Here is a 14,914-nt window from a genome sequence, read left to right as displayed (position 1 = left end):
CTGTAGTATATTATGGGATTTATTAGTATGTTTGTACGGGGTGTCAAGAGGCTCGGGTGAGTTTCAGATAGGTTTGGGCTGTGTTGCGCTTGTTTTTCTTTTGTTTCAACGTCATTTCTTCAAGCATAAATGGTACCACATTAAGAAAATGGCTCTAATTTCTATTTTAATTGAAGCATTAGATCCGTATTGTAATTATGGAGGCATCACAAAAAGAATCATCGAATTTGGACATCGTATGAGGATTTTATGACCATTTTACTAAGAATTGGATTACCATATTTTTTCAGATTAATTACGAAATTGCCTCTTCTTCATACTTAAAAATATGCACTATTTTCAAATATTTAAACCAACATATCTCTGTCATTATAAGGTCAAATGGAGTGATTCAAGAGTCTATCCTAACTGAAATTTCACAAGCAATCCATTGGAGGTATCAAAAGTAAGTTTTGGGATCGTTGTCATGCAAAACGAGGCAGAATAGCTGGGCAAAATTACTTAATATGGAAAGTTTGTTCATTTGGTCATATTTTGATTTGGGTAGCTAAGATTTGGACAATTTTTAGAGGTGATTTTCACCATATAGATTGGAGTAAGTGTTCTATACTCGATTTTGGTTTTATTACATGAATCCTTCTTCGTTTTTGGCGTTTGATTGAAGATTTCAAAGTGAAATTTGGGGGTTTTGTCTAAAATTTCATAAAGTGACTTTTGGAGTTTTGAACAACGACTAGGAGTCGTATTTGAGTGAAACTAGTATGGTTGGACTCGTAATTGAGTGAATTATTGAATTTTACAAAAAATTTCGACTTTCGAGGTGCGGGCCCGGGTTTGGCTTTTTGGCCCATTTTGGGCTTTTGATTAAAGATTCAACCTTTTGATTGGGATTGGTTCCTTTAGCATTGTTTGATATATTTGATTTGTCTTTTGGTTAGTTTAGAGCCGTTTGGAAGTCGGAACGCGCGTGATGGCATTTTTGGAGCATCACTTGGCTTGCTCGGTAGTGGAATCGACTTGTTCAAGGTAAATAACTATTCTAAACTTTGTTCCGAGGGTATGAAACTCCAAATTTTGTGTTGTGTGTTTTGTATTGAGGTGACTCACATGCTAGGTGACGGGCGTGTGGGTGTGCATCCTGTGAGTTGTGACTCCGTTGTTTCCCTGACATTGTTTAGTGGCCCTAGTTTGTTGATATCTATGTTTTCACCATGTGATTAATTGTTGGAGCTATCAATCATTCTAGATATGATGTTTAGGCTTTATGCTGATATTGTTAGGACCCATAGTGGTTGTTTCTTGCTGTCACCTCACCGATTCATTGATCTTTCATACTCAGTCATATTCATGCATTCATATCATATCTCAGTCTCAGTTGTTAATTATTGATACATCATACCATTGTTTTCGGGATAGTTTCATGACATTGAGGGCCCAAGAGACTGGAGAGATTGATGACTGAGTGAGGCCGAGGGCCTGATTGTGAGGATATTTATGGGCTCAGATTTCACGTTGTAGCATGTTTTATTGATTTATAGCTGAATGAGGTCGAGGGCCTGATTGTTATGCCATGCTTGGCTTGTTATAGCTCTTGGGTTGAAAGAGCCCCTCCAAAGTCTGCACACCCCTAATGAGCGCAGGTACCTATTGAGTGCGAGTGCCGAGTGCCGAGTGATTGGGAGGATGGAGTAACTTTGAGGATTGAGTGGCTGTGAGGACTGAGTGACTGGGAAGATTGAGTGACTGTGATGACTGAGTGACTGGAAGAACTGAGTGAATTGATACTCTGATAGTATGCATATGGTTTTATTACTGAGTCGCATGGCATTGGCATGCACACATGACATACAGGTAACGAGATGCATTTTTCCTCATATTGTACGATATTTCGTCATTCATAACTTTTTACACACATTGATATGTGGTCATAGAGAGGTATTTCACATTTGATATCATGCTATCTAAAAATGAAACATCATATTTATTGGGAAAAGGATTTTTAGAAAAATTACAGTTTGCAAACTATCTCATATTTTACGATAATTTTTGTAAAGGGTTTGAGTTTTCACTGATATTCTTGGAAAGCAGAACTATTTTCAGAAAACTGTGAAAGGCTGAGCATTTTATTTCTGAGCTACTTCTTTATTTACTTGCTTTACACTATTATGAACTGCTATTGGTTATTGGTGTTGGACCTGACCTATGTTCTAGCTCGTCACTACTTTCAACCTAAAGTTAGGTTTGTTACTTTTTGAGTACATGGGGTCGGTTGTACTCATACTACACTTCCTGCACATTTGCGTGCAGATTTCGGATGTCGATGTGGCTGTGTTCGATGGGACCTAAATCGGAAGATGTACCTACGTTCCTGTTGTAGCTTTTTCTTGTTCATGGTAGCCTTAGTTTTTTAAAACTCAGTTTACGTACTTTTCAAACAAAAGATGTATTTACTTCATATCAGCTTGTAAACTCTATTATTAGTAGCTCATGATTTGTACTATCAGTCCTTGGGAAATGTAATAGATCCAGATAATTTATTTTTGTTTAATTGACTTATTAACATTATTGAAATTGGATAATCATTAGTGTTGATACCCAATTTTTTCCTCAAACTATTTTTAAATTTGCATATATACCTTCAAAATCACTTTTTATAATAATTGGTATTTTTTCCATAATTTTCCATATTATTAATTTTTTTATTTTTTCTAATTTATTCAGTACTTTATATCCAATAATTATTCATAAATTACATTACAAGTAATTTCAAAGTATTTCTTAGCTCAATATATCATTTTTATTCCTATTAGGATTTAATTATTTCACAAATTAGCCAATTTGACATTGTTTGGCTACAATCACAACAATTTTGCAATTATAGCCTAATTGTACACTTTATGCTATTTTAATTCAATAATCGGCCATTTTATATTTTAAGTATTAGTTAATTACCTTAATTTCACCTATTTAGCTTTAATTTCATTTTATCTAATTATTAGCTATTTTTATTGATTATTTATCTAATTTTGATGGGTATTTAACAATTAGCCATTTTTTTCAATTATAACCCAATTAAACCAGCCCCAAAACCCCAATTAGATTAGTCCAACACCCCAGGCCCAATCTGATAAAATCACCCGACCCAATCCCTAAGTCTACCCGGCCCAGACCTGATTTAATCTTGGTCGTCGATCAATTTTGATCAACGGCCCAGATTCGCTCTTACCATAATTAACCTAATGGTTTACCCCCCCCCCCATAAACCCTCATTCTCTCATTCACTCAGCCGGTCTCTCTCAACTCTCTCATCTCTATCTTTGAAATGCTCCACTTGTTAGGCCTATTTCCTCATTTATCCGACCATCTCCCTGCCGGAATCCATGGTGGTCTTGCCACCTACCAGCCTTATGGCTCCCCCTTGAATGTGTGTCATTGTTTTCAGGCCTTCAAGTGAACTAGAGGCGGTTCACTCACCTTCCATGATTTCTCATGCCATTTTCCGACAATCCATGGCCGTTCGAGTAAGATCTATGACTTTTCTAGCTAAAACCGGTAACATTTTAAGGTTTTCTCATCTTCTTTGGGTTCTCTGAAACCCTAACTCTTAAGATTTTCCGATTTCTTTTAGATCTATCTTAGATCTGTGTATATTATGAGCTTTTGTTGTTTTCCTCGAAGGTTTTTCCAATTTTTCTAAAGTAACCCTTCGTCTTCAAGACTAGGGTTTATGAGTTCGTCTTTACTGTTCAATTTTCCTGTATGTTTGATTCTCATGAATATGCAGCGATTAATTAGAGTATTTTTATGGTTTTTATCCTAGTAGTACCCTATTAAGGTTTCCGATTTGGTTATTCCTATTTGTACTTCGTTTATTGGTTTATTCGTGGAAGTCTATACTATTTCCCTTAATATTAGTACTATTTTCTTATTCTTGAATCCTTGATTTACAGTGTTAATACTCTTATACTGATATTTGGGTATTCTTTTCCTATCTTCATAACCCTTAAATTACTTTTTACCTTATTATGTGATTGACTGTATTATTAAATGATTCCTAATGTTATTTCCTTAATTAGGCCCTTATGTATTTATCCCTAATTACATATTATGTACCTATGTTGTTTGAAATCTTTTCTTATTTGTTACTTGCTTTTTACCGTTGGTAAATTACACCCTTAATTAAGGGAAACTTGGATGATTTTCATTCTTAATTGATTCTTCAGTTCTATAACTATTGAACAATTGATTCTTGCCTTATTTTACCTAGCTTTCAAACTATTATATATACTCTATTCTCTTTTCATTACACACGAACACAGTAGTTCAAAATCCCCTCTCACACAAAAAAAAACATTCTTCTGCTCTCTTTTTTCTCTGGTTATTTGCTATTGTTCTAATTCAGCCGGCTGCAAGCCAAGCCCGATTACTCTACTTTCTTGCCACCCTCACTTTGTGTTTACTGGTATGTTCTGATTTCAATTCAAGTTTCAAACAATGTGTTTCTTTTGCTGCTTCATTTCATTTTGTTTGTAGTATGTTTTCACTTATGATCTTGTTGATTCAACTTGTAATTGATATGTTTACTTCATCACTTCACCAGCATGCTTCTGAATGTCTCCCCTCCCTTAGACTCATCATGTTTATAAAATTGTTATTCCCCTTCCTAATATACCCCAATGTGGCCCTTCTTTACTTGTGTTTACTTTGATTTCTAGCATGAACCTCTCTATGCAAAAATAGTTGGCTATCCTCAAGTTACATGATTTTGTGTTCTCTAACTCCTCAGCATATTGCTGATTCTATACTTAAGCACTCCTGCAATTGTGTGTTTACTAATGAAACCTATGTGTCCCCAAACCCCACTACCCTCATTTGTGGTTGTTGAACCTACCTTGGTCCTATGTTCCTTGGTTAGGTGTGAACCTATTTTGGGTGCTGTGTTTGGACTATGACTCTACTCTCTTTTCAAAATTGCCCTATTGAACAACTCCCCCTGTTGTTTTACAAAATTGTTTCAAACAAGTCTTTCAAACTGTTTTCCTGCTTAAATCTATTCAACACTAAGACAAGCACTCTTACTCTACTCTTAGACTACTAAGTTCTGTCCCTTTTGTGTGAGCCTTGCCTTAGGACCCTTGAGCTCCCTATGAACTTGGACACACAAAAGCTGGTCTTTCCACACTTCACTCACTCTGTCTTGGCTATGAAATCTGGGTGTGAGCACTATCCGGGATCCCTTGAGGTCCTTAGGGAACTCTAACACACCAGATATGAGAAAAGCTATGAAACAATCTTGGCATTTGAGGTGTTGGAGTTAGATTTATTACATAACTTAGAGAGGAAGTCCTAATCAGGTGCTGGAAATCTATGCCTGTTTTCAGGCTCTCTGTAGTGTAACTTTTTATTTTTCTTTTCTACTTATGTTAATTCATTTCAGTATTGATCTGTAATAATCTATTGTAAACAAGTATTGGGGTTGGCTAGTGAAAGGGGAGAGTACTTATATATGCTATCAACATCAATGGGTATAAACCATGTCTTAGGTTTACATTTCCTATATGTGCATTAGAATCCATGTGTAAGATCAACTCATTCAAAGCATGTCATGCATTAGATACCACGTTCTTAGGTTTACTATTTCAGCATCTCATTTGGCATTACTTTACCACTTAGAAATCCTGCTGTAGGCTAAACAATAGCATCAACATAAAACTGTTGCTCCTGCACGTCTTGAAGTCATGCTGTAACTCTTTGGGCATTTAGAAATCATGCTTTAAGAATTCTGCAATCATTCTACATTTTCATATGTGCACGCTAGATACCCTGTTTTAGGATCTTATTCACACTCACTTAGTCACACCTAAACTACTGATGCATGAAAAGGACATAAAAACAGTCTCATGTTTGATTATCTTGTTTAAGTAAAACTGGTCACAATCACTGCAAGTCTTTTCAACATTTAGAACAGCATGCTTTAGGTAAAATAACTACACAACTATTTTTTTATAATTTAGGTAACTGCTGCATATTATTTTACGCTTAGGTAAGTCTTAGGTAATCAACCTTAAAATAAAATCAGAACCGTCTTTATGATTAATGTTTAACTGTCAGCATGTTAAAATCAGTAGTCAATCCTGATTAGGACTTCCTATTTGAGTTATGTCATAAATCTGACTCTGTTGTTATCATTTAGATAACATGTTTAAGATATGAATTTAGACCTTAATTTTGTATGAGTCTTGCTGTTTATGTGTACTGTATGTGGAGGTATATCTGAGCCTTTCACCAGTCTTCCATGCTCCCCTTAATTGAAGTCATACTTGTTTATTATATGTCACCTTAGTATTTTACCTTTAAACTTGAGGGTCTGCCTAGAACCCCCTTTTATAGGATAGGAGTCCTAAATTCCTCCGGGACTGATAAGAAGGGATGGGTAACAATATGCAATAGGGGTCGAGACCAACCCTCGCTTTAATTACCTTCAAAGGGCGGGAAAGAGTAGATATGGATATGATGACCGGTGCATTAATACCACGTGTAGAACCTCTTTGAGGAGAGTCATACCGGGTATTACATTGATGTGATCCATATTATAAACAAACCTAGGATACCCCCTTTACATTCCCAAATATGCTTAGATTGTAATTCTTTTCAAAATCTTGCTTTGCATTAACTGCTTTCCAAACATCTGTGTACTTAAACTTAAATCCCCTACTATTTGAGCCATACTTGTTTATTTGCTACTTGTACAAATTCACAAAAACTGTTTGGTCGGGAACCACACTAGTGGATCCTGAGGGGTGCCTAACACCTTCCGTTTAGGATAATTTCAAGCCCTTACCCTGTCTCTAGTTATCAAACATGGTTACAAATGAATCCAATAGGTGCCCTAATGCACCTTAAATCGTTAGGTGGCAACTCTTCAAAACAATGCAAACCCCCCTTTCCAAAAGGAAAAAGTTGTCCCAACCAAAAATGTCATAAACCCGATTTCGCGAGAAAAAGGGGGCGCGACAACATGACGACTCTGCTGGGGAGATTTAGGATTTTACTATTTCATACTGTTTTTGTGAATTTGTACCCTCCCTATATGCAATTACTTGTTTAATTCCTTTAAGCATTTAATTTCTTCTTCAAAAGCAAAATTGACATATTTTTCTTATTTCCTTCCTTTATAACTGCTTTAAATTATAAAACTGTTGTATTTATCGCTTTCTTAACGTGCAAATACATGTCAACATGCTTTTAATTATTGCATTATCATGCTCAACATCATACTCCACTCCTGCCAAACAAATACTATAGCAACGCTTGATGAGTGATTGCGCCTTTCCTATATCATTACCCCCATAAATTCAGAAAGGCTTATTTGTGCTAAAACTAGTCGATCAGCGATGCAGTCGACAGTTCCATGCCTTCCCCCTTGAGTTGTCCGCTCAAGGGTACCGATCTAAAACCCAATAGAAACCTTACTCTGTTTAAATTGTGCATGCATCAGGGTCAAACCTATCCGGGTCAGTTATGTTGTCCACATAATGATCCTTTAAGATAGCCTTGTCCAAAAGTCCGCTAGGTTTCCCTAAATCCAAATGGACATCATCACGTTCTATGCATTTATTTGGGGAACTAAATGTCAATATGCTGATCATAAATGTATAAATAGTTGAGTCCGGTGGGGGTAGGGTCTAACCTTTTTGTTTTGCAGAAAATGAGGCACGAGTTCCCCAGTTTCGGTATGGTTAGCACGCCCCCACTCTTGCTAGACTGGTGGAGGAGTATTCCATCTAATGACCAAATCAATGAGTGGAAAGAGAGGACTACCAAAGCTAGCAAAAAATTGGAATATCTGGAATACAGTCTGCTGAAATTGGAAGGAAAAATGAGGAAGAGAGTCACCGACTGCCAGAGTACTAAGGGAAACGAAGGAGAACACCTGGCAAAGGCATTTTTACTGGTGAACCTACGCAAACTGAAGGATTTGATCAACGAGAGCATTCAACCTGAGGAAGGTCCTTCTAAGGCCAAATAGATTAGGTTTACTCGCTTTCCAAATGTAATAAGGCCAAGTGCCAGTAGTGACTTATTATTATCTTAGTATCGTTTTGGGATCCGTCTATTTTTACATTATGAAATAAAGCATTTAGCATTAGAAGTTCTCCAAGTCTATTTGTCGCTAGGCCTATCTAAGGCACAAAGAGGTTCCCAAATTAGGACACACTTTATATTCCCGCACTATGTGTGTAAATATTGCAATACTTTTTATAATCCTCACTGACTGGACTACCTTTTGTTATATTTTTTTGTTTTTATTATTCCCCTTCTCCAAAGGTTAGTTCATGAACTCTGACATCATCATCTTATTTCCCAAGATCCAGGGGCCCTCCACCCATTCCTCCTTTTAGTCCCTCTAAAGGCAAGAATAAAATGGATGATTTAAACAACATTAGGAAGGAGAACACAACTGAACAGGTAGAGGTCATTGATGTCCAGGGTATCCGGGTTCCTAACAAGAATGTGTCACAACTTGAACAAAAACTGTTGAAATTCCAGGAAGAGCTTGATCAAGTTCGAAATCTGGCAAACCTGTCATTTTCCCTTAACACCCCAAATATCAACTTCCCCAATGCTCAAAACCCTACACCTCCTAAAAATATCGCAAAACAGCAGAATCATCCCGCGCCTCATCATCATGCTGCTTCACCAAAGAACCAACACAATACCTGCCATACCCCAAACAACACTCCACTTCTCATCCCAGAACCTCAGAACTCCACAAACGACTATTTCCACACCCATATACCAGACTACCACAACACTCCTATTTATGTGGAGACCATGCCACACTCCACCCAACCTATCTCATGCACAACTGAGTCTGATGAAAAGGATATGCTTATCAGGAACTTGGCCGAGGAACTTAAGAAACTGACTAGCCAGATTCAGGGTATTGAGGGAAGCAAAGGAATCGAGGGGCTAAACTATGAGGACCTTTACATACAGCCTGATGTCAAACTGCTTGAGGGGTACAAACCTCCTAAGTTCGAAATGTTTTATGGTACGGGTGATCCAAGGGTCCATCTGAGGACATATTGCGAGAAGCTAGTTGGAGTAGGAAAGGATGAAAGGATCCGCATGAAGATGTTCATGAGGAGTTTGAAAGGATATGCATTATCTTGGTACATCAACCAAGATCCCAAGAAGTGGTTGATCTGGGTAGGCATGGCATCTGACTTTATGGACAGATTCACGTTTAAAACAAAAAACACACCAGACGTGTTCTATATCCAGAATTTGAAGAAGAAGCCCACGGAGACATTTCGCGAGTATGCTACTCGCTACAGGTCCGAAGCTGCTAAGGTTAGACCAGCCTTAGAAGAGGAGCAAATGAACAAGTTCTTTGTCCGGGCTTAAGACCCGTAGTACTATGAGCGGCTGATGATGAATGAGAACCACAAGTTCTCTGACATTATCAAATTAGGTAAAAGAATTTAAGAAGGTATTAAAAGTGGTATGGTTACAAATTTCGAAGCCTTGCAAGCTACGAATAAGACTTTACAGTCCGGTGGTGTGTCCAAGAAAAGGGATGTAGGGGCCATGATGGTTGCACAAAGGACCAAGTCTCCCCTTAAATACCAAGCCTACCCATTACCTCCACTCACATACCAGGCAACCCCAAATTACCAAACACCCTCATATTACGCTCCGCCACCAACTTATCAGTCATCTCCACCTCCTACATATCAACCTACTTCACCCAGATACTCCTAACCCACTCATGTCTACCAAACTATAATGCTCAACCATCCCACTATCAATCACCCCCTGCACGCCAAGATTTCCCTAGACCCCGACCTAATTTTGATCGCAGACCTCCAAAACAATATACAACCATCGCTGAACCCATCGACCAGCTGTATGTGAGGCTCAAAGCTACTGGTTATGTTACCCTCATCCCTGCTGCAACCCCTGAGAATCCTTCTCAGTGGTTTAACCAAAACAAGTCCTGTGCATACCACTCCGGCATGAAAGGGTACACCATCGATGAATGCCACACCTTAAAGATAAGATACATTCTTTGATTGATAACAAGATCATTGTGGCAAAGTAACCCGCTCCAAATGTCCGCAACAACCCTCTACCAGACCATAAGGGTAGGGGTATCCACATGATTGAAGTAGAAGATGACTGGGATCCTGAGGGATCAATCGGGTTGATCGCAGAAGGTGATAACCCGAAGAAACAGGCAATTACTCTCAATCCAATCATAGTCTAGATCCAACCATCCGAGGATGCTGAGGTGAATATGTCTATACCTCTTGAGTTTGAAGTAGTGCCATCTGCAAAGAAACCGGCACCAATTGAGGTTGAATCCATGTCTCCGGCAAATGCACCCGCACCATTTGAGGTTGCAGTCTTGCCACCCAAGGCACATGTTCCATTCGTAGTAAGGATAGCCACGTCGACCCCAGTGGCGACGTCAACCATGCCGCCATTCCATAAAAATGTTGTACCCTGGGACTATACAGCCGAGGCGAGAAGGAAAGGCAAGGTCAGGATTGAAGAAACTATCGCAGCACAGGGTATGACAAGAACTGGCAGAGTATACACCCCTGAACATCTATCTGAATCAAGCAAGCAGGCCTTCAATCGGCCGCCCCTCATTGAGGCAGGTCCGGATGACCTTTGGAGGAAAATACAGGCCAAGGAATATTCGGTCATCGACTAGTTAAACAAGATGCCAGCACAAATATCCATTCTCCATTTGCTGCAAAATTCTGAGACACACAAGAATGCTTTGCCAATGGTGAAAAATGAAGCGTATGTACCAAGTAACATCACTAGCGGTGAAATGGCTAATATGATAGGACAAGTGCTGGAAAGCCATAAGATCACCTTTTATGAGGACGAGCTGCACCTGAAGGGCTGGGGCACAACAATGCATTGCACATCACCGTGCAGTGCGAAGATTATTTCGTCACCAGAATCCTGATCGATGTAGGTTCCAGTCTTAACATTTGTCTGTTTGTAACACTCAAGAAGTTATGTAAAGGGATGCATGAGATAAATGATGGAGCAATCAATGTGAAAGCCTTCGATGGTTCTCAGAGATCCACCATTGGTGAGATTAGTCTATGCTTCCAGATGGGACCAACCTGGTTCTAGGTCGATTTCCAAGTAATAGATGTACCATCATGTTACAACTTGCTATTGGGAAGGCCATGGATTCATGCTGCTGGGGCCGTAGCATCAACACTGCATCGGGCGATAAAGTTCGAATGGAATCACCAGGAAGTGATATTCACGGCGACGGTAGCAACCCTATATACAGTCGCCAGACCATTCCGATGATCGAGGGAAGAAGGAAGCTGGGTGGAGAAACTTACCACCACATTGAGCGGGTTAATTCTATCGACAAAGACAAATGGTGGGATAGCAAAATTGAGAGTATACTAAGTTGGAGTGGGTACGAACCTGGAAAAGGGCTCGACAAGAACCTCCAAGGAATCTCTAAACCCATAAAACTCAAGAAACATGGAACTATCTTTGGTTTGGGATATGAATACACCTGGGAAGAATCCAATAGATGGTCGCCACCATGGCATGGTCCTTACTACCCACTAGAGCAGCAATACCGTATCTTGAGCAGACTTTCCAACAGGCCGACATTATTTATGGGACAGATGAAGAAGAAGCACTTGCAGTAGTGAAGAACTTGTTTCTAGAGGACAATGATATGGACTGTTGTGTTATTCTTGAGGAGGAGGGGGAGGAAGGCCCTTCCATACAGGCTGTGAGTAAAGGAACACATCTCACCAATTGGACCGTCAGGACAACCAAAGCCCGACAAGCCTCAGGTAGCAAGGCTAAAACAAGCATTACTCACTATTTTGTTTACTAAATGATTTTCTTTTCGCATTTTTTTCCAATTCCCCCAATAAGATCTTCGATGTTCAAAACCGTTATTCAATTTATCAAAAGCATTTTTTTGATTTTTCTTATAAATTAATATTTATTGCGATCATTTTATCTCATTGCTTTACTAATACAGCATTACTATTACTTGTCTTGATGAACCAATGATTGTGATAAGCAATGAGACAACGCAACAAATGGACATGGATTTAGAGGAAGATGAAATCCTGACGAGATTGTCAAATAAGTTGAGAACATTGAGAATAGACCTAAGTCCAACCTAGACGAGACCAAAATTGTCAACCTAGGAGATGTAGAAAACGTCAAGGAAACGCGAATCAACATTCACCTATCGCCAACGGAGAAGAAAGAATACATAGAATTTCTAAAGGAGTATGAGGACATATTCTCCTAGTCGTATGATGGCATGACTAGTCTGAGTACGTCTATTGTGGCTCACAAACTGAAAACTAATCCAATGTGTCCACCGGTAAAGCAAAAGATTAGAAAGTTCAAGCCTAATATGAGGTTGAAAACCAAGGAAGAAGTCACCAAGAAGATCAACGCTAAGGTTCTCAGGGTAGTAGAATACTCGACATGGTTAGCCAACATTGTGCCAGTTCCAAAGAAGGACGGGAATGTCAGAGTCTGTGTCGACTATTGGGATCTCAACCGGGCCAGTCCGAAAGACGGCTTCCCTTTGCCAAATATACACATCTTGATTGACAATTTCACCAAGCATGAGCTACAATCATTCGTAGATTGCTTCGCTGGTTATCATCAGATCAGGATGGATAAGGAAGATGCTGAGAAAACGGCTTTCATTACACCGTGGGGAGTGTACTATTACAAGATGATGCCATTCGGCTTGAAGAATGCATGGGCCTCCTATATGAGGGCCATGACAACCATCTTCTATGATATGATACACAAGGAGATAGAGGTATATGTGGATGATGTTATTATCAAATCCCAGAAGGCCACTGACCATATAGAATATCTGAGGAAGTTCTTCAGTAGACTGCGAAGATACAACCTGAAACTAAACCCCGCAAGGTGCGTATTTGGGGTTCTTGCTGGGAAATTGCTGGGGTTTGTTGTGAGCTTCCGAGGAATAGAACTGGATCCATCGAAAGTCAAATCCATTCAAGAACTACCACCGCCAAGGAACAAGAAGGATGTGATGAGTTTCTTGGGAAGGCTTAACTACATCAGCTGATTCATAGCACGGTCTATAGGTTCGGACTATCGAGGCCCTCCGAGTTGTATGGAGATCATGCGTCGAATTCTGGGGCCTTCGGGAATGTTACCCTGGATGAAGGTCATCTTCGAGTATCCGAGGGCCCCTATTGATCTTGATGTAGATAGCCCCTTTATAATATATATGATAGACTTCTGCTGAGGAGTTTGCCTGTATTCGGGTGCTTTCGCGGACTTTCGTGGAGCTTTCGCGATCGGAGATTCTTGTGTTTATTCCTCTTTTCAGAAAGAGGGGATCACGAGACCAGGTACTTGCCTTGCGTCAAGTGTTGGCGTTTAAAGCTTCCCGAAATCCGACTTCTTTAGGTCAGAGGTTCTTGACGTAGAGTGTTATCTCGAGATCGGAGATAATACGAACGGCCCCTCGAGTCTTGACTCCTTATTAAAGGATGCTTTTTGGATCGGGTATTGACTCGTCGATCTGTATCGAGACTGTTGGCTTCCCAGGGCCTGCCTCGAGTAGGCAAATCGTCGCTATTTCTCGCATATATGTGGGGCGGCTTTGGCTTTTTTGCAAGACTTCACTATTTTAGATAGTTGCCTTTCTGGTTTGGCATGGGGTACTTCATCTCTTTAGGTGCAAAAAGTGTTGGCGTGTGCGCTTACTTTGACCTGTTAGTTTCACTATAGTCGTGGAAACCACTTCGGGGCCGATTCGGCAGGGACGGGGGGCTACTGCTCCTGGTGCTCAGGAACCGAGGGAGTTTGCTCTGGAGCTGGTGTCCTTGATAAGAGAGGAACACCTGGAGATGGCGATTAGATACTACGAGTGGAGCGAGGGGATAACACTGCATGTGTTTTCCCCAGATGAGGGCATTGCGGACTCCACCAATATATTCTTGAGCGTATACCTATACCTTTTTGCATTTGGCCCCCCTGATAGGGTCGTGCTTGATTTTTGCTTAAAGTATCGGGTTACCCTAGCACATATTCATCCATCGTTTCGGCGAACGGTGTTGATGATGAGGTTATTCACGGAGAAGGCCAGGCTTGAATTCACGCTTGATCACCTTGTTAGGCTATATCGGCCCTTTCATCATCGAGGCCTGCTAACTCTAAGATGTCGCTCGTCCACGCCCTTTGTTATTGATGATGATGAAAGAGGGGATCGAGAGTGAGCCAGTTGGTTTATCCGGGTCCAGACGACCGACATTATCCCTGTGGAGTTTTTGCCATTTCCCGAAGGGTGAAATTATGCACGTGAGTGAGGCATTTGGTGCTTTTTCAAATTTCGCCTATAGCGAAAATCAACTTAGTAATAATGTTGTCTCCCTTGTTGCAGCAACTTTGTAGACACCGGGTGAAGTCCATGATCTGCCCGGCTGGGTTCAAAAGTTGGTGACCCATTTGTCCTATGGCGAGCGCATGTGGCGAGCTGTACTTTGTACTGGATGGGGAGCGCAGTACCAAGGTATGTGCGTATGCTGCCTTTGCCTTGCCTTCGTATACCGAGGTAATATTTTTCCCTACCATTTGTGCTGAATTCGCCATTTGCAGATATCGGGCAGTTCCTTAGGATGGGGCACCCGCGGTGTGATGGAGCCTTTAGTGGTGCTGGTCAGGCACACATTTCTGAGGAAGGGGCATCGCCCGGGTCTGCTGCTCCCGGAGCGCCTGATTCTAGGTCGGCGATTACTTTGAGCGAATATGCCATGCCCGAGGTCGGTTCTTCTGGGGCCGCAGGGCAAGATCAATAGGAGTGTGTTCCGACTTCGAGGAAGTCCGTCAGCTTCACTTTGTG

Source organism: Nicotiana sylvestris, chromosome 8 (assembly GCF_000393655.2).
Source record: "Nicotiana sylvestris chromosome 8, ASM39365v2, whole genome shotgun sequence".
Lineage (NCBI taxonomy): Eukaryota > Viridiplantae > Streptophyta > Magnoliopsida > Solanales > Solanaceae > Nicotiana > Nicotiana sylvestris.
This window is presented reverse-complemented; position numbering follows the sequence as displayed.